This window comes from Ursus americanus, chromosome 9 (assembly GCF_024610735.1).
Source record: "Ursus americanus isolate L20-20 chromosome 9, mUrsAme1.1.p, whole genome shotgun sequence".
Taxonomy (NCBI): domain Eukaryota; kingdom Metazoa; phylum Chordata; class Mammalia; order Carnivora; family Ursidae; genus Ursus; species Ursus americanus.
The window spans coordinates 76,167,603-76,187,484 of NC_142135.1; the positions used below are offsets into that span (position 1 = coordinate 76,167,603).

General features: G+C 39.0%; 1 long non-coding RNA gene across 1 annotated transcript in view; it reads left to right on the top strand.

The window, feature by feature from the left end:
• LOC148109500 (uncharacterized) overlaps positions 1 to 19,882 on the top strand; it is a 54,219-nt gene that overhangs the window by 19,555 nt on the left and 14,782 nt on the right. The window contains exons 2-4 of the long non-coding RNA XR_015725656.1: positions 1,607 to 1,716; positions 11,924 to 12,035; positions 13,406 to 13,545. This is a non-coding gene — a long non-coding RNA (uncharacterized LOC148109500). The remainder of the gene's footprint in view (positions 1 to 1,606; positions 1,717 to 11,923; positions 12,036 to 13,405; positions 13,546 to 19,882) is intronic.

Sequence of the window (19,882 nt, forward strand, 5' to 3'; positions counted from 1 at the left end):
ATATATATTTATATTTAATATTATATGTGTGATTATATATATATATAATTGATTATGTGATATATATATATATACACACACACACGCACACAATCACACTTTCTTTATCTATTGATCACTTAAGTTTCTTCCATGTCTTGGCTGTTACAAATAGTGCTGCAATAAACGGGAATGGGTTTATTTCTGACCTCTCTATTGTGTTCAATTGGTCTATATGTCTATTTTTATGCCAATATCACACTGTTTTGATTACTATAGCTTTGTAATATAGTTTGAAATCAGGGATAATGTGATGCTTCCAGTTTTGTTTTTTCTCAAGATTGCTTTGACTATTCAAAGTTTTGTGTGGTTCTATACAAATTTTAGGATTGTTTTTCAAAATCTGTGAAAAATGACATTGGAATTTTAATAGGGATTACACTAAATGTGTAGATTGCTTTGGGTAGCATGGACATTTTAACATTTTACATTTAACATTAAACATTTTAACAATCTTCTTTCAATCCATCAGCAGAGAATATCTTTTATTTATTTGTGTCTTCTTCAATTTCTTTTGTTAATGTCTTAACAGTTTTCAGTGTATAGGCATTTTACCTCCTAGGTTAAATTTATTCCTAGGTATTTTTTTTATTCAATTATAAATGGGATTCTTTTTTAAATTTCTCTTTCTGATAGTTTCTGGTAGGTCAGAAAAAATTCTTGATATGATTTCAATCTCCTAAAATTAAGACTTGCGTTTTGGCCTAACATGTGATCTATCCTGGAGAACATTCCATGTTCAATTGAGAGAGATGTGTATTCTGCTGCTTTTGGATGAAATGTTCTGTATATATATCTAAGTCCTTCTGGTTTAAAGTGTTGTTTAAGGTTGATGTTTCCTCATTTATTTTCTGTCTGGATGATCTATCCATCGATATAAGAAAGGTATTAAAATCCCCTACTATTGTTGTATTACTATTTCTCCCTTTATGTCTGTTAATATTTGCTTTATATGTTTAGGTGCTCCTATGTTGGGTGCGTAAGTATTTACATATGTTACATTCTGTTGTTGGAATGGTCACCTTATGTAATGCTCTTCTTTGATCGTTATTCGAGTTTTTGTTTTAAACTCTATTTTGTTTGATATAAGTGTAGCTATCTCAGCTTTCTTTTTGTTTCTATTTGCATGTAATATCTTCTTCTACCCCTTCAGTTATGGTCTGTGTGTGTCATCTGAAGTTAGACTCTTACGGTGATTGAAGAGAGTGTTGCCCTTAGAGGTAAGGATGGCTGGAAGGTATATTAATGGTGTGACATGTGAGCAGGTATCTGAGTGGCAAGATGCAGTCAACCATATGCAAATTTTGAAAGTTTGCAAGTTCAATGGCCTGAACTTCAGTGTCAGGGACGATGTTTGCTCTTCCACCATTCTCCTCAGTGCCTCCCACTTCCAGGAACAATGTTGGTGCTCAATAGACATGAGTTGATGGATTTATTCACTGTGTCCTTTCTGAAGACCTTCCTCATCAGTCAGAGCTAATAATTAATAACTGGGTGATGTCCACACATATACCTACTGCTGATTGACCACAACACCTACAGCTCTCATTTCCTTTCTTGCTTGCAGATACAGCCCTGCTCTCAGGGAAGGAAGTGCCAGTTACCTTCTCAGCCTGGCTCCTAGCTAAGGCATAGCTATGTTAATCACTCCTGACCTGAGGTGGTACAGGGCTCCTGGTGAGTATCTTCACCCCTTACCCTCATCTACTTTGCCAATAAAACCGATGAGATAAGAGAAGAAAGAGTATTGCTTCACAACCCTGGGAGCTTCCTGTGTGTAATCTGAAACTGACTCCTATATGCAAAAGGCAGGAAAAGGCCAAAGATAGAGGCAAACCATTTCAAACTAGTAAGCAGAAATTTTAATAAAAGTGAGGGAATTTGCATATGAGGCTTGACTTGGACAGTTACAAGTCGAGTAGATCTCTGCACCTGCCCACCAAGTCTTTAAAGTTTTTTACAGGCTTTAACTGCACAGCTTCTGAGAATGGGAAACAGGAATGGAACACACATTCCAAAGATAGAGGCGGGGGTGGGGAGCTTCTAACTGAGCAGGTCCAGCTCTCCATTCAACTGGTGGTCACATCTTTTCAATGACTTCTCCCAACATTTCACTTTTTGTAACTAGCTCTTTTCAATGACTTCTCCCAACATTTCACTTTTTGTAACTAGCTCTAAAAAGTAACCTTATCTTCGCAGCAGCTGGCCCATCAAGACCCAGAAATCCTTGCTTCCAGATTCGTTGGAGACTTGTGCTATCACTAACCCCCACTAATTAAATCTCAATCTCATATGCCCCCTTTTTTTGTAATGTGCCCTGAGCAGTAAGCAAGGAGTTACACTAGTACATAGGTGACTCATTTGGTAGCTGTCTGGCCACATTGGAGTCAGATGCCACAGCAACAATATATGCACATGTAAGAAAAAACACAGATTAAGGCGGTAATTCCCAAAATCAGTGACAATTTTTTAAATTCAGAGCCCCATGATCTGAACCATTGGTTTACTAAGTCCCCTAGGCTGGGGGTTAGTTTACTGGGGGCATTCATTTTTGTCTTTATAAAATTTAACAAAGACAAAACATCAATAGATTCCTTTTTTTTTTTAAGATTTTATTTATTTATTCGACAGAGATAGAGACAGCCAGCGAGAGAGGGAACACAAGCAGGGGGAGTGGGAGAGGAAGAAGCAGGCTCATAGCAGAGGAGCCTGATGTGGGGCTCGATCCCATAACGCTGGGATCACGCCCTGAGCCGAAGGCAGACGCTTAACCGCTGTGCCACCCAGGCGCCCCCATCAATAGATTCCTTAAGTATAAACACACAGCATTTTGTTGGGATGTCACAGATGTCCCCTTGTGAGGCAATAATAATGTCCAAGGCCATTTTATTCTGGAAGACCGCTTTTTAAAATTAGAGACATTTCAGTGTTTAGTAAAGATAGGCTTTGTTGACTATCATTTGAGACTTGCTGGATTTAGTCAGGGCTATAATGTCCTTCTTCCAGGCCAATGGAGAGAAGAAAGATGGCAACCAAATGATGGTACCAGTAGGAAACAGAACATGCCCATTTGGCAGCTTTAGAAACTTGACCTGGTTGTACATACCACATATGTTGACGGGGGGAGGCAGCATTATCAGGTATGAGTAGATAGTCTGGGCATGGGATATGCCAGATCAACACCCCCACTTTCTCTCATTCCATTCCAGATATAGTGTGTTTCAACAGGTCCAACTTGCAGTGGGACTATGGGATCCCAGGCAAGACTGAGTAGTTTGCGTTCACCCAATGGTGTAAAGTAACTTAACCATCTTGGTCGGACATCTCATTGTAAATTCCATTAGATAACTCTTTCCCCAGGCATGACAGAGCTTGTTATTCTCAGCAGCATAGTGCTGTTGATCCAAGGTGAGAGGGCAATGGCTGTTTCCTGCAACTTCCATACCCTTAATGCATTGTGTGTCTTGGCGATGAGGGAAAAAAACACAAAAGAAACGTAACTTAAATTAAAATCTCTTCACAGCTCAAAGCCAACTGATACCTGAAACATGCAGAGGCTGACCTTCCTCATGGAACTCATGCCTACCTTAGTGCCTTAATGTTTAAAAGTAACCTTATCTTCGCAGCAGCTGGCCCATCAAGACCCAGAAATCCTTGCTTCCAGATTCGTTGGAGACTTGTGCTATCACTAACCCCCACTAATTAAAAAGTATACTGTCAGTCACTCCTTTCAATCCCAGCATAGCTCTTTGCCCACAGGTCCTGTCCTGTGAGTAGGGAAGGAGTTAAGTCATAAGCAGGAGAGATAGGAGGCCCCTGACTCCTCTGACTAGACTCCAGAACTATTCTTGGCAGGTGGAGACACTGAAACAGAGCAGAACAAGAGATAAGGGAGCAAACCAAGAGGGCTCAAGAATCTCAAGGCCACAGCTTCCCAGGTAATTCTCAATGAAAGAGTGCCACTAAAACCCTTCAGTGGCAACCCATTCAGGACTCCTTTCACTCAGAGAGTTTCCTTCTTTCCTTTCTGTTCTCAACTTCACTTAATAAACTTTCATTTCACTTCACCCTTTTGGGTCCATGAATTCATTCTTCGACTCCGTGAGATAAGAACCCTGCAATCCTGCAACATTGGCATGGGTCCCCAGGCTAGCATATGGGTCAATAAGCTCTGCAGATTGGTTATTTAAATGTATTTGAGTCTGGAACAGCACTTTAGTCCACTCAACCAAGGTGATTTTACCTGTTAGTAACTTCATCTGCTGCTTTATTATTTCTCTTCCTTTCCCTTCCCTTCTTTGCCCTTTCCATTTCCTTTCTTTTCTTTCCTTTCTCTTCCTTCCCCTCTTCCTTTTTTCCTTCCTTCCTTTCTTTCTTCCCCCTTCCCCCCCTCTTTCTTTCTTTCTTTCTTTCTTTCTTTCTTTCTTTCTTTCTTTCTTTCTTTCTTTCTTTCTTTCTTTCTTTCCTTCCTTCCTTCCTTCCTTCCTTCCTTCCTTCCTTCCTTCCTTCCTTCCTTCCTTCCTTTCTTCTTTCCTTCCCCAGGCATTATGGGGCTTTTTATCCTCAGCAGCATAGCACTGTTTATCCAAGTGAAAGGGCAATGGCTATTTCCTGCAACTTCCATACCTTTAACATATTGGGTGTCTTGGTGATGAGGGAAAAAAAGACAAACGAAACATTACTTCATTATGTTACATTCTCTCTCCCTCTCTCTCTTTCTCTCTCTTTCTCTTTCTTTCTTTCTCTTTCTCTGTTTCTCTTTTCTAGCCATGTTGCTTGCAGGTTAAAGGGGAGATAGAACTTCCATTCAATGTCATGTTTCTTTGCCCAGCCTTGTATACCATAAGCTTTGAAATCTCTATCTATTCGAAAGGGCTATCCATACATGATACTCATCCTTTTTAATCTCCTAATGGTAGCAGTCTGATCTGCACAGTGACAGGGGAAGTGTGGGTTAAGCCACACAAACCAAAGGCATATTTAGAGCCCTCACTCACAGATGGGGGGCCAATATAACCAATTTGCCAATCTCTTACCAGTTGAGAATTCTGATGAATGGTCCTAAACTCCTTCGGCATTTGCCATGGACATTGTTTAGAACATATAGGACGTGCTGTTACTGCACTAACTGAGTCACTGTATTTTAAGGGCGATCTGGCATCCTCAGCATCTCACCTAGGCATTGCAGTGGCCACACGTTCTATGTACCCAATCCACTGTGTCTACTGAAGGGTCCATGCTAGGGCTCATACTGGAACTAGGACATCAGCTTCCTGATTGTCGGGTATGGGGTGTCAGTACCTTATAAAGTAGGACATGGAAAACGGTAAGGAATGTCTCCGGCTCTTGCAAGCAAACCCAAATCTCCCCTATGCATCTTGACCCCATAAGGGCCTACTCATGAATCATCTATTCCTCTGCTTTCCATTGTCTAAGTGACAGGGTGAATCTCTTTGGAGCAGCCCAACTTCAGTGCAAAGGGTTCATGGTCAGTGCTCATGAGCAATCACCAGACAGACCACTCTGAGTTCAGCCCATCGGCTGCTGTGGTTCCTCCCCGAGAGGCTCCATCTGAAGTAGCACTCTGCACACTGCTAGGAGCTTTTCCTCTATGGGTGTATATGGAGTTTGTGTCCCCTCCTAGAGCTGGGGCCAAGACCCTAGGGGCACTTTCCCTTTTGTTGTCTCAACCTCAGTGCCTGACCCGTACCTTCCAGAGTCGCAGACACATCTAACTTAAATGGTAGCTCTTCTTGAGGGATGCCCAGAGCTTTCATCAGCTTCACTGGTATTTTTGCCTTCTCAGAGGTGGTTTGATGCTCTGATAACTCAGTTCCAAACATATCCTTTTTTAACCAGGTGGTATTAAGAGAAGAGGTACCATGGCAGGTGGGGAATAAAAGTCCTTTAAAACCCCAAAATCCCTACACAGGCTTGTACTCCTTCACATTTTTAGGGCTTGGATAGGCTTATATAAAAACCTTCTGGAAGAACATGTGTCTTACCCAACCACACAATTCCCAAAAACCTCATGGCAGTGCCTGGGCCTTGAATTTTCTGTGGGTTCACCAATCATCTTATTCCTTGCTGATGTTCCAGCCAAGTCTTCAGGGTGTCAACAGTCTTCATATGTTGATATTACATCGTTCGTGTAATGGACCCATTTTACTGATGTGGGGAAGATGAGTGGGGACAGGTTCTGGGTTAATATCTTGTGGCATATGATGGGGCTGTGTAGGTAGCTTTGGGGAAGCACTTGAAAGTTTCATTATTGTCCCTCTTACATGAAAAAGAATTGATCTTATCAGGTTATCAGAAACCTGTCAGTCTTTCCCATCAATTTCCTTAAAGAAGAAACACTTTTGAAGAAACTCTTTCAATTAAAGCATCAGAGTGAAATAATAACTGTAAATGAAAAAAGACTTACAAATGGTCATCATTAAAGAACTGATAAGAGTTTATTATAATGCAATTGACAAGGGAATTTTATTATTTCTGTGACATGTTTTAAAATTATGACTGATAACATTATATCAGAACATAATGGATTTTTAGGAATTTTATATAAATATACTCTACAAAAAGTTTAGCATCGCTTCTTATTTGACTATAATTCTAATTAAATTTAACATGTACAAAAATTACATAGTTGAGAAAGCTTAGCCTTTCTTTTTAATTTTTTTTTAATAGGGAAGACTCGGGTTTTCTAAGTGATCAAAGACCTGAGAAAGACAAGAAACAGAATATTTGTCTCCTTGGCAGATTACATTAAAGGCATAAAACTCTGCCTATTGCTTTTTATTAAAAGCAGACCAGTGATCTAAGAAAACCTTGTTTTTTTAACAGAGAGAAAACCAAATTCTATTTTTATACCAGTGTACTTTTATACCAGTGTACTTTTGATTTTAAAATTTTCTTTTCTTAACTTAAATAAATCTACTTTAGTCTTAGCTTAACTATATACAAAATTTCTTTTAAAATATTTTCCAGACTTTTTGCAATTTTTTATACCAATTTAGCTTTTGTCCTTTTTAAAAAGAATCCTATAATATTTATTTTATTTTATGATAAAATTATTTTTAACCAACTCCCCTCATACCTTTTATATATTTTGTTATTAAAAAAACACATTTTATTTTTCTTAACCTACTTTGCATTTACAGTCATTTTTTTTCACACTTATTATAGTAGTTTTGTGAAAAATCTTAGCTCTTTTACAAATCAATTTTGGGAATACCCTCTGGAGGAAAAAAAATCATTGCATATACACAACATACATCATAACAGACACAAACAGAAAAGCCACGGCTTTCATTTTAAAAGTACTATCCATGAAGTAGGTACCCACTCACACGGCTAAAGCTTTTCACTGGTTTGTGAACTCATGCAGGCTGTGGACTAGGCTTTTTGGGCAAAGGAACTCCTACTGCGGTCTGTATTTTCAGAAGTACTACCCTGTCCCTCTCACACCGCCTATGCCACACTTGTCTTTTTTTTAAGTTTCTGTGAGCAATGTTTTGGTTATCTGCTGGGGTGTTTATATTTCAAAGACAGGATAAGATTTACAACTTCAAGGGACAGAGAAGAACGTAAGTTTTTTCCTAGGTGTTTTGGGGTAAATGTTATTTAATGTAATTTGTGTCGGAGGTCAGACAGCATGGGGTGTTGTCCATTCCCCCATCAATCACCATATCATCTCCCCTTCTTTTTCATCACTTTTCCAACTTTTAGTATCCCAATCAGGCTTTGTCACACTGCCCAGATCTTAATCTGAGGCAGCCTGTGTGCTCCTAGCCTTGCAAAACGGCACAGTGAAGTCTCTAAACCTATCCTGCTCTCCCACCTTGTATGAACCTCAAATCTAGCAAAGTAGTGGACATCTCATGTCATTCTCTAGTCTCAGCTCTTTTACTTGAGTTTCAGCCTCTAGTTGGGTATCAGTGTTTAGTGGAACTGCCCACAGTAGAAGCCAGCCCCCTCCCCCACATCTAGGTATGGTTTTCATCATGGTGTGGTATGAGCAGTTCCTCAAACAAGTGCATTAAAGCAGCCAGCATTTCCAGGGCATCCCCATACTCACATGGTGGCCCACAAGCATCAGACATACCAGCAACCCCTCCCCACATAGAGGCTAATGGCCAAAGCAGGGTGTCCTCCACAGATGCCCAAAACCCTTTTTTTTTCCTTTTTTTTTAACCAATTATTGCTTCACAACCTGAGAGCTTCCTGAGTGTAATCTGAAACAGGGCCCCATGTGTGGGGGCAAGGAGAGACCACTGAAAGAGGCAAACCGCTCCAGATTGGTAGGTGGCAGGTTTAATAAGCAAGGAACTTTTTTATGAGGCTTGTCTTGAGTGGCCACAAGACGGGTACATCTCTGCATCCACCTGCCAGAATCATAAAAGCTTATATAGAGGTTTTACCTGGGTTCAGTCATGTATGGTATCCAGGGAGTCTCAATGCCACAGTTCCATCTCAAGGCTATGTCCTTGGGGGAGCACCTGGGAGCAGGGAATTTAAGTGGAATGCACATTCCAAGGACGAGCAAGGTGGGGTGGGAAGCCTCCAATTGCTTGGGTCCAGCTTTGGGGTCAATTGGAGGTTATATATTTTCAATAACCTCCCCCAACAGAGAACTACTTTGGGTATTATTATATCAGAAGAAGATACCTGATACCACTTCTGTCCCCACACAAGTAGGAAGAGAAGGCCTGCAAAATTGCATTGCGGGAGACCCACCACTGAGCCTCTGAACAGACCTGGAATTGCCTAACCTGAGCTTCCTATTAAATGGAAGAAATAAACTCTTGTAAGTGTTGACCTTTTTATTCAGTTGTTCAGCCAAAAGCAACATAATACACCACATAACTGTACAGAGAACTTCTCACATTTCATTAGTGAGATTTGTTGCTCATTTTCCCCTGTGTGTCTTTAGCATCTGATAGAGGAGCTTATGGTTATTTATCCTTGTATGTCCATAACTATGTTAGCAGAGTGAGTGAATCCACACATTTTCCCTTTGGGGCATTTTCTGATCCTAATTCTTTCTGTCAAATCACGTTGCTCTTTTTCTGTAAAATATATCTCAAGGCACCAATCCTCCCTGCAGTGCTGCCTGTCTAACCTGCCCTGCAGAACCACAATGCCCTGTCACATATCCCCACAACACTTTTTATAGCACTTACTTGTGGATTTAAAACACCTGTACCTTTTGCATAAAGCTTGCAGTCATTGAGGTTTCCTTGTTTGTTTCCAGCTCCACTCTGCAGATTGCAAAATGAGGTCAAGAATATGGAGGAAACAGTAGGGGCCATTTGGAAAGGATACAAGTTTTGCACTTATTCAACACATAGTGAATCAGGCAAATAGTGAACAAAACAGATATTTTCTGCTCTCAAAGGATCTACTTTTAAGTCAGTTATGCAAATATAGAACATCTATTCATCATTACAAGGAGTTCTGCAAATGATAAAGTTTAGGCTCTACAGGAATGTACATTAGCCTGACTGCAAGGAAGGTGTCTTAAAGACCTAAGGTGTGGAAGTTGAATTAGTGAAGAAATAGCACCTAAGGCAGAAATAATAGCACAAACAGAGACCCTGAATTTAAAGTATACAACATCTTTGAGAAGCAAAGAGTCAGATTATACAGCGCCAGAAATTCCATGGAAGAAACTTGAATTTATCCTAAAAGACAAGCATTTATAGTTCTTCAAAACAGGGTGGGGACTCGAAGAATGGAAGAAAGGGTGGGGTCATCTGATCAGATTTGTGTTTTGAAGTGAAGATACTAGGAGGGAGTGGATGAAGGTAATAAGACTGGATGTTGCTACTGTTGTAGTTCAGGGATTTCCAACTTGAATAACTTGTGTGGATGGTGGTGCCATTTTGCAAAGCTAGAAGTCACAGGAGAATTGTGTGGGAAGGCCATGAATTCAGATTTGGACCTGTGGAATATGCAGCCTCTGTGAGACAATCCCAGGAAGTCATGTGGTCTGCAGCCTTTAAAAATGGATTTGCCTAGGGTTGCCCGGGGGGCTCAGTCAGTGAAGCCTCTGATTCTTGGTTTCTGTTCAGGTCATGATCTCTGGGTCCTGGAATCAAGCCCTGCACCAGGCTTCCAGTTCAGCAGGGAGTCGGCTTGTCTCCCTCTCTCTCTGCCCCACTCTTGCTCACAATTTCTTTCTCTCTCTAAAATAAATAAATAAATAAATAAATAAATAAATAAATAAATAAATAGGTCTTTGAAAAAAAGATGGATTTGGCTAGGGGGTGAGATCTTAACTGACATTGCACTGCGAGGTCATTCACCTGTGCCCCTTCATTAGAAATCCTGCAAATACCCCTCCTAATGAGTGTTCTTATGCCTCTTCAGCTCAATATCTTCTTTCTCTTCTCTTATCAGCCCTCCTACCAAGCCAAGCCAATTGCATATTTTAAGCACTACCCTAGCTCCTCAGTTTTATTGTTTCTCTATGAATTAGTTATGATAATCTAAGTCTCCTGACAAGTAGTTATAGACCTCAAATCAAAACGCACAGTGGTTCAAGCATAATATAATTATTTCTTGCTCACTAATGGCATCTACAGTGAGCAGATTTTTACTAGCCATTCTTCACTTTGAGGTCTCAAGATTACAGAAGCCCTGTCTTCTTTCAAGGTGACTTTCTCCATCCTGGGTAGCTGGAGGGGGAAATGGGCAGAGAAGGGCATGAATGGAAAGTTGTCATGAGCCAGGAGTGGAAGAGATTCACATTATCTCCTTATCTTCCCCCCTGATTTTAGCTTAGTCACAGAGATATACTGAGCTTCATGAGATCTGGACAATGCAGTCTGTTTGTTGGCTGCTAGGAAGAAGTGAACAGAGATCTTGGCAGACAGCTAGCAGGCTTTTCCATAGTCAATCATATTTTAACAGAAACTTCATTTTCTTCTGAAATGTTTCTTCTGTAAAGTGCTCTTCATTGGGTGCTCAGGTAAAATGGAGTCCAGAGAGCCAATATGAGTTACCCAAACTTCCCTCGCTTCTTGCCTTGTGTATGACCCAACACAGTTGAAAGCCAGCCATCAGGGGAGCCCATGTGGTGCAGTCTACACAGTAGGAGACAAGGGCAGAAGATAGATATAAAGCACATTCATTGCCTTTGGACTTTCCTTCACATATATAGAAATTGTTGTCTATTCTTCTATAATATCCTGGATACTTTAAATATCCATTTTTGTCTATGTATACAAATCATTTAATAGCTTAGTTACTCACCTACTTGTCTTCCTAATTTGCTGTGATATTCCCTGATTCCCTATTTTAAGAGACCACACCCACAGTCTTCTGCTTGTTTCTATCTGATTTGTCTTCCCACACAGGAATGCTAAGTCCATAGGGACACAGGGATTTCTATTTATCTTGTTCTACTCTGCTGTCATGTTTAAAAAGTGATCAATATTCCTTGACAAATAAATATTTATTGAAAAAAATTTTTTTGTCAAGATTATGGGTAGGGAATGGGTTTGCAATAATTAAATAGCATAAGAAGAAAGTGAAGATTTGGAATACATGCTGAAGGTAGTAGAAAAGGCAACTCAGTAACAAAAAATAATTATGGAAAGACACGGAAAGAGAAGCTAGTGTTTAGAAATGTAGTAATTAACCTTTTAGAATATTTTTTTCAGAGTTAGGAAACCTGAGTACAGTAGTGGACATAAAGCATTTTTGAATTGACTTTTAAATTCTGTTTTTTTGGAAAGTTGAAGAAAAAGCACAGAACTGGAAGCAATTTGAGGGTTTTGATCATGGGCTTAAGTAATTGTTCTTAGAGTCAAACCTGATTAAAGAAAAAAGTGATATTAAAAAGAGACTTTAAAGTGTCAATGTCTCACACGCACAGAAAAACCCCATAAATATCAAGGAGCTGACCCAGATTAGAGGAGATAAAGGAGCCATGATGACTAACTGCAACATGTGACCCTGGATGGTGCTGGGCTAGAAAAATGACACTGGTAAGTAAGTGATGACATTTGAATAAGGTCTATAGATTAGGTAATACTACTATATCAATATTAATCTCCTGATTTTAATAATTGTCCTTTGGCTTGTGCAAATTGTTAACATTTGGGGGACTTTCAATATATACAAAAATCTTAGCATCATATTTGCATCTGAAATTATTTTTAAATGGCGATTTTAAAAGAGAGAAAAGAAAAACCTCAGGGATTCATAGAATATAAAAATAATAAGAAACTGGCTGTTTTCAAGAGAGCTAAAAAAAGGAATATTAAAAATAAGTGGCTGCCATTATCAGAATAAGAAGTTTCATAAGATAACATAATCTTAGAATTTACTATTTCAGTTAGAATGTATTATTTTTAAAGTAAACTTTTTATTGCATAATGGTGCTTATTACTCTCTATTTCTGTGTAACAATGACCAGATTATGAAGTAGAACATTCCATTTTGTAGTTTATATTCTCCCAAAAAGGAGAACTAGCAACAAGGATTTGTATGCAGATAGTTCAATTTGAAAACTTATCACAGAGAATAGAACTGGGGGGATTTGGAATAGTAAATAAGAAAAGGAAAGCCAATCCAATGGTTGAAAACTGAGCTAGTTATCACTGTGGGTAAATCAGCCTCAATCCTACAGAGGACCCTCTGAGGAACTGTGATCTGATATACACATAGGAGAGATTTGTCTAACACACCTGTTTCTACACTGGTCACGGTCTGCCGAATCTGAAGACTTTCATATTTGTGCATATGCTTGAATGGCTCAGCAGATTCTTTTATTTATTTGATTTTTAAAAAAGATTTATTTATTTATCCAAGAGAGAGAAAGAAAGCATGAGCAGGAGGGGCAGAGGGGAGAGGGAAAGAGAATCTCAAGCAGACACTTCACTGAGCATGGAGCCAACGTGGGGCTCGATCCCACAACCTTGAGATCAGGGCCTGAGCCCAAACCAAGAATCAGACCTACCGACTGTGCCAACCAGGCGCCCCTCAGCAGACTCTTTTAGGTTCCTTGTGTGACAGTAAAAATGAATTTCCAAAGCAGTAAGAAAGCGATATATAGTAAAATTGAGGACATATGTTCTCAGCCTATACTTGTGCTCAGCTGACGGCTGTAGCAATCACCAAATATAAACATTAAACCAATCCATGTTCCACCCAGTCCTTGAACTTTTGGTACCACTTATGCTCTTCATTAAGGAAGTCAGGACCATCACAAAGTTTGCAAGGTGGTGGATGGTCACAATCTCTATAAATAATTTAATACAAAAAGAGCAGTAAAATAATTATAGACCCACCAAATATAACTGGTCTGAGATTATAATTTGTATTCATAATATCCATTCTCTACTATCCATTTTAGATTTTCCTCATCCTGGGCAGAGAGACGAATAGTCCAAGGGATTGAAACCTTTTGTTCCCTTGCCTTTATGGGGCCACAAGTGGAGCAATTGCCCATTTACAAAATTATCGCTGGACATATAAGCACCATAAGATAAATCTGTGAGTATGCTGGATTCCAGATATAACCCTTCCTGTCTCCATTGCATAGTATCATAACTAGATCTTCATAATAATCAGTTTCAATTAACTCTACCAATGTAGTAACTTACTTCACTGCTTACGGGTCAACCAGCACGGGTACCCCAAAATTTTCAGGGAGGATCACAGTTTTCACTTCAGTGGTACTCTTACTGTTTACCCATAGGGAAGCTACCCCTCTCCCCACCCACACGCATATACATACTGGATACAAGCACTTCTAATTCAATGTAACTGTGGACACATAAAGTACAAACTTCTCTATTATATAACTGGGAGTGATGTTAAAAAGACCTCCCTCTAAGGCTTGGTGTTAAAATCCATGCATTTCAGTTACTATAGACACTGTACAGCATTTTATTTGTTGGTTCAGTGCATATACTGTATCCTGCAGACAGTTCCCAAAAACTAAGCAGACACTTTAGCTGAGCATTTAATAAGCATTCCATCACTGTACTAGGCTAAGTGTCTCCAAGTAATGCCAGGTATGAACAGAGCACTTAGTTAAGTGCCTATTGTCATACTTCCATCATAAAAAAGTTCCTTAGTTTAAGGTGATGTTAATCAGGGTCCCTTGTAAGTCAAGTATTCTGTAAGCCCCCAGATGGTAGTATTGATAGAACTATTTTGAGCAGGGAAGGCAAGTCCATATCTGGAGTTGGTATTAATCACCTTATTCCCTTGCTAAATCTCCATTACCATCAGGATGGGAGGTATCCAACATAATCAGCATGCCCCCAAGAAGCTCGTTCATCTTGCTGAGAAATGGTGCAGTATTCATTTCGGATCTTCATAGATTGGTCCCTCAGCAGTAGTGGCATTTTTGGTGGCCTCTGTTAAAAGAAGTCTATACTTTTGAACCAATAATAAGTGCCATTCAGTCATCATAAGCACTCCGTAAGAAAGCCCATTGTACTTAGAATGACTTGCTAGATAAGGCACCCTCATCACCCATAGGACAAACCATTCTAATTGTTGAGTGTTACCTCTGCACACTGATTTGACATAATGGTGAACAAGGCCAAACTCTATCTTAAAAAAAAAAAGAGAGAGAGAGATTTTATTTATTTATTTGAGAGAGATAGAGAGAGAGTGAGAGAGAAAGCACAAGCAGGGGACAGGGAGAAGCAGACTCCCCGCTAGGCAGGAAGCCCAATGATGAGCTCAATCCCAGGACCCCAAGATCATGACCTGAGCTGAAGGCAGATGCTTAACTGACTGAGCCACCCAGGTGCCCCAAGGCCAGACTTTTTTCTCCTCACACACAGTGATTCTGGTAAATGGCTTCAGCTTCCTTTGGAAGATGATTGAAGTAATGTTGGTGGTACACATGAGGTAGCACTTAAGATCCTTCCCCAAACGGAACCACCTTCTTTTATTGTAAGTGTCTTCTTAGAGCATTGGCTTAGATTTGGAAACTTGGTGAAGAATTGCATTTTTTCAGGGCACCTGGCTGGCTCAGTCAGCTAAGCATCTGACTCTTGATTTTGGCTCAGGTCATGATCTCCAGGTTGTGAGATCAAGCCCCACATCAGGCTCCAAATGGAGCCTGCTTAAGATTCTTTCTCTCCCTCCCCTCCCCCTCTGCTCCTCCTCCCCTCCCTATCTTAATTAATTAATTAATTAAAAAATAAAATTAAAAAATTGCATTTTTTTCATTTTTATGGTTGAATTCAGTCTTCTGCTTTTAAGTTATTGTTATTTTTCTCTGTTAAGTCAAGTAACACCTTATTTTCTTACCCATCTGTCTCTTTCCTTGTATCACCTCGAATAGGAAGTACATCCATCTTGCCTTTGTCACTTAAGTGCTACCATCTGGCCTATAATAGGTGGAATCTTATCAACTCCCTGATATTGCCATGGGAAACATGTCAAAGCAGGGTGTTCTCTCTCCCTGGACATTAGCCCCTCTTACGATTACATTCTGGACCTAACTTTTAGCATATTCCAGCCCTAGCTGAAAGAGAAGAGTCTTTTTAAATGCTGTCATGGAAGATCTCTGACTTTTTCAGGGTGAGCAGAATGAATAGTTGGCAAATATCAGTATGTTATTTTCTTCTTCTAGGCTTCTAAAACCTTTAATGCAGGAAACTGTCAGGATCATTATACTATTTAAGTGCCACACCAATACTTAAACCAGTGCTTCGTTTTTTATGTGTACTTCATTATAATCAACCACTGGTCAGGTCTTAGTAATTGCAATTTTATTGTACTTGAGGGTTTATCAATTCTCTGATTTTACCTGCAATCAGGTGTGACTCTCTTCGGACAAATAGTATTCCCATTCTAGACTCACCCTGAGGAATTTCTTCCAAGTGTACAAATATATTTAACTTGGGTTTCCCCCAAAAAACAGAACGTGAGACAAAGGAATGTGGGCAAGTAATCAAGTATGAGAAGAATGAGAGGGAACATAATTGCAGATACTAAAAACAGTGAAACCCGTAAAAAGGGATATATAATTCAAGAGTGCATGTTAAGCTAATTACTGTGGTGGGTAATTGGGGCTCAGTTTAGTTGGGGATCTCTGAAAGGCAATTGTGAATATACCTCAGAGCTGTCTTCATGAGACAAAGAAAAGAGAAGTACCAGCAACTGGCTTCTGTCTCATATTGGCAAAGGCGAGAAACGGTAAAGACTACCTTGCATTTACATATTTGCGTAAGTTCCAGAATATCTGAGGGGATTCCTATAGCTATCCCATGTGGCAGCTGCAGAGAAGCTCCAGACAGAAGAGAAGAAACACACACAGTCCAAGTGATACAAATGTAACCAGAGAACACCTGGATTCAACACAATGTTACAGCCATGGCTGAGACAAAAAGGATAGGCTGAGACAATGCAATCCTGGTGGTAGAGATGACCCTAAATCCGGACTCCACAAGTCTTTCCTGTGTCCCCATCTGGTCATTACCCACCCCAAAGATTACTACTTTTCTGACTTTCAACACTTTGGATTATGACTGCCAGTTTTTGAACTTAATAGAAATGGAATTATAAGATATAAATTGTTTGTAATTAGGATGTTTTTCACTCAATGGTGTATTTGTTAGATTCATCTATGTTGTTCTGTTTGCGGCAGATCATTCATTCTCCTTATTATATGATGTAAGTTTATGTGATTATAGTACCATTTATCATTTTGCTGCTGATGCGTATTTGGGTTATTACCACGCTATTGCTTTTATGAATAGTGCTGCTATGAGCTTTTTTATATATGTCTTTTGATGCACAATTGTGTGCATTTCACTTTTGAATGGAACTGCTAGATTCTCAGTATAAACATATTTGCTTAACTAGATACTTCGAACCAGTTTCCAAAGTAGTTGTACGATTGTCATTACTAACACTAGTGTATGAGGATTCTAGTGACTCCATTTCTTTGCCGATCCTCATACTAGACATTTTCATTTTTACTGTTCTGGTAAGCTTCAGTAAAATTTGAGATTCTAATTTGCATTTTCCAGATAATAAATGAAGCTGAGCAGGTTCACATGCTTATTGATCTTTTGGAAATTTCTGCTTGTGAAGTACCTGTTCAGATTTTTGCCCTTTATCCATTGATATAATGATTGTTTCTTTCATTGAATTATAACTATTATACCTGTAGTTATTTGTCCCCACCCACTCTGATATTGGTCACTTAAGGTTTGTTTATGTTGTCTGTTTTGTCCTTTATTTATCTTATCATACTTATTATTTTCTCTAATGATAGCTGGGAATTTTATATGAAAAATTGAAGAGGCTATCGTCTCCCTTCATAGAGGATTTATCCTATACTTTGGCAGTTGGGCAGGGAACAGGAAGGAAGATGACCGCTGGGGCTGATTCACTGTTGGTTTATAGTCTTTGGAAAATGTCATCTCCCTTTGTTTCACCCATGCTCTTATGGTGTAGGACTCCCGAAGACATAACTGACAGTCAAGGATGATTCTTCTTTTCTTTTCTTTTCTTTTCTTTCCTTTTCTTTTCTTTTCTTTTCTTTTCTTTTCTTTTCTTTTCTTTTCTTTTCTTTTCTTTTCTTTTCTTTTCTTTCTTTCTTTCTTTCTTTCTTTCTTTCTTTCTTTCTTTCTTTCTTTCTTTTTTTTTTGAGTCCTGTAGTCTATTCTTTCTCCTAGCAATTTCATTTTGCTTTGTAACATTTTTGGTGTTTGTTTCATTTTTCTTTTCTTTTTGTTTTGTTTTGCTCCTAGTCTTCTGCATTATATAGATAACTCTCATACTGTTGACTATATAGATAAATGTGGGCAATGTCTCAAGGGGACAGCAGGCACTAAATATTCATTGAATCTCTGCATCTCCCTGCTTTCTGAGATCATGACCCCTGAAGTCCTGTTGTCCTGGTGCATTAGCTCCAACTTTTTATTCTCTCTGCAATGTGAGATTGCCCAAAGTCTTGTAAGCACCTCTTCTTAGCATCTGCTTTCTGCCTGGCTTTTTAGTCTCTTTCCCTATACAAAAACTTGGCAAATGTCTGAGGGGAAAAAGACTTGCATTAACATAAACTCCCCGATGCAACCTTCCCTTTCTCCATCTGTCCTTGTACGTCTTGGACATGGTAGACGCCCTCTATTCTTTCAACCAATTTTTGGTTTGTTCAAACCATTGTTCTCAGTGGGAGAATTTATCTGCTTCAAGCTTCTCTATCAATATCCAAAAGTGGAAATGTCCAAAATTATAACCTTGCTTGTATTTTTCGTTATGTCCTCCAATAATTCCCTCTAGTAAGTGTTCCCAAGTTCTCTCTTCCTTGCACCTTTATTTTTAGCCTCTTTCTCTGGAGTAGAACCTTTCCTCTAGCCCTAAACATCCTTACTTTTCTGACAACCAAATGAAAAAATTTTGACCTTGTCTGACATTTGAAAATAGCCCTTTTTCTTTTCTAAGGCAAGTTTCTTTTTAAAAAAATCTTTTTTCCCCCTGCTATCTCCATTTTCTCGTATCCAATTTCCTCCCCAAACCTTTACCTCTGAAATGTATTACTCCATCTCACCACTCTGCTAAAATAACTCTAGATTACATGGACATCTCCATTCAATTCAAAATCTTTTTTTTCCCTTTCTTCTTACTTTACTGAAACGCTCAGTTTCCTTTCTTTCTGAAACTGGTTGTCCTTTTGGCTCTCTGCCCCACCTCCCCACGGCTGGTATTTATCCCACTTTCACATTTGTCTTCATCTGTCTTTTTCTGCCTGTATGTTTAATGCTTATATTTTACAAAGCCAGCGCATTGCTCTTAATTTTCCTGATTTCCTGGGGCAATTCCATACTTGTTTTTGGTTTCAGCTGTCAAAATGCTGGTTACTTAAATCCATTTCTTGATACCATAGCAATCAAGAATAAGGATTCTGGAGATATCATTCCTGGCATGTGAGTCTTGTTGATAATTACTATTTGCATAAGTTTGAGCAAATTAATTGACCTCAGGAAAATGGGAATATAATAAAGTACCTTCTAGAGTGTGGAAATTGTTCTATGTAATCAGTATAAGACCACCAAGGACAGATCTTTAGTCGAATAAAGTCAAGTTTTTTGACTCATGCAATGAGGGTAACAGTCCACCAGAGGTTCCATGGGATGTTACATGAAATAAAGGAAAAGATTGAGCTGTTGTTAGCTTGGGGAAGGATAGAATATAAACAAAATTTAAATGAAGCCATGTAAGTGTATACAGGCATGTGGAGTGTGTGTGTGTGTGTGTCTGTGTGTGAGTGTTACGGGAAGATTCAAAGTAGAGTACAGTGGTAAAAAGTTGAGCTTGAATCCATTCTTCTTGATTCAATCCCAGTTCCACCATTTACATGCTCTGTGACCTTGGGAAGTTAGTCAACCTTTCTGGGTCCAGTTTCCTCAATCATAAAATGGGATTATTAATATTTCAAAAGATCATTTTGATGATTAAATGATTTCATTAACGTGAAACATTTTGAAAAACATTTGGCACATGGGAAGACTTTTGTTGCTAATATTGTTGTCATTATTATTACTTGGTATGCGCAAAGAAAATGCAGGAAATGCCTGGTATATAACTAAAAATATGTATCTGTCATAGAGAATGTACTAATTAATAGTGTATAAAAAGCATTTTAAACAAATAGCTGCAGAATATTATTTTAATGTAAGTGTCATCAAATTACAATCTAACTGGACTTGTATCAATTTCTTTAGGTTTAGGCATTAAATTAGTTTTGGAGAAGATTTTTTATTAGTTTTTCCTCAAATTATTTGGAGGCAAAGATACAGTTAAAAGTTTGAGAAATCAGGGCTTCTTGCTGGCTCAGTTGGTGGAGCATGCAATT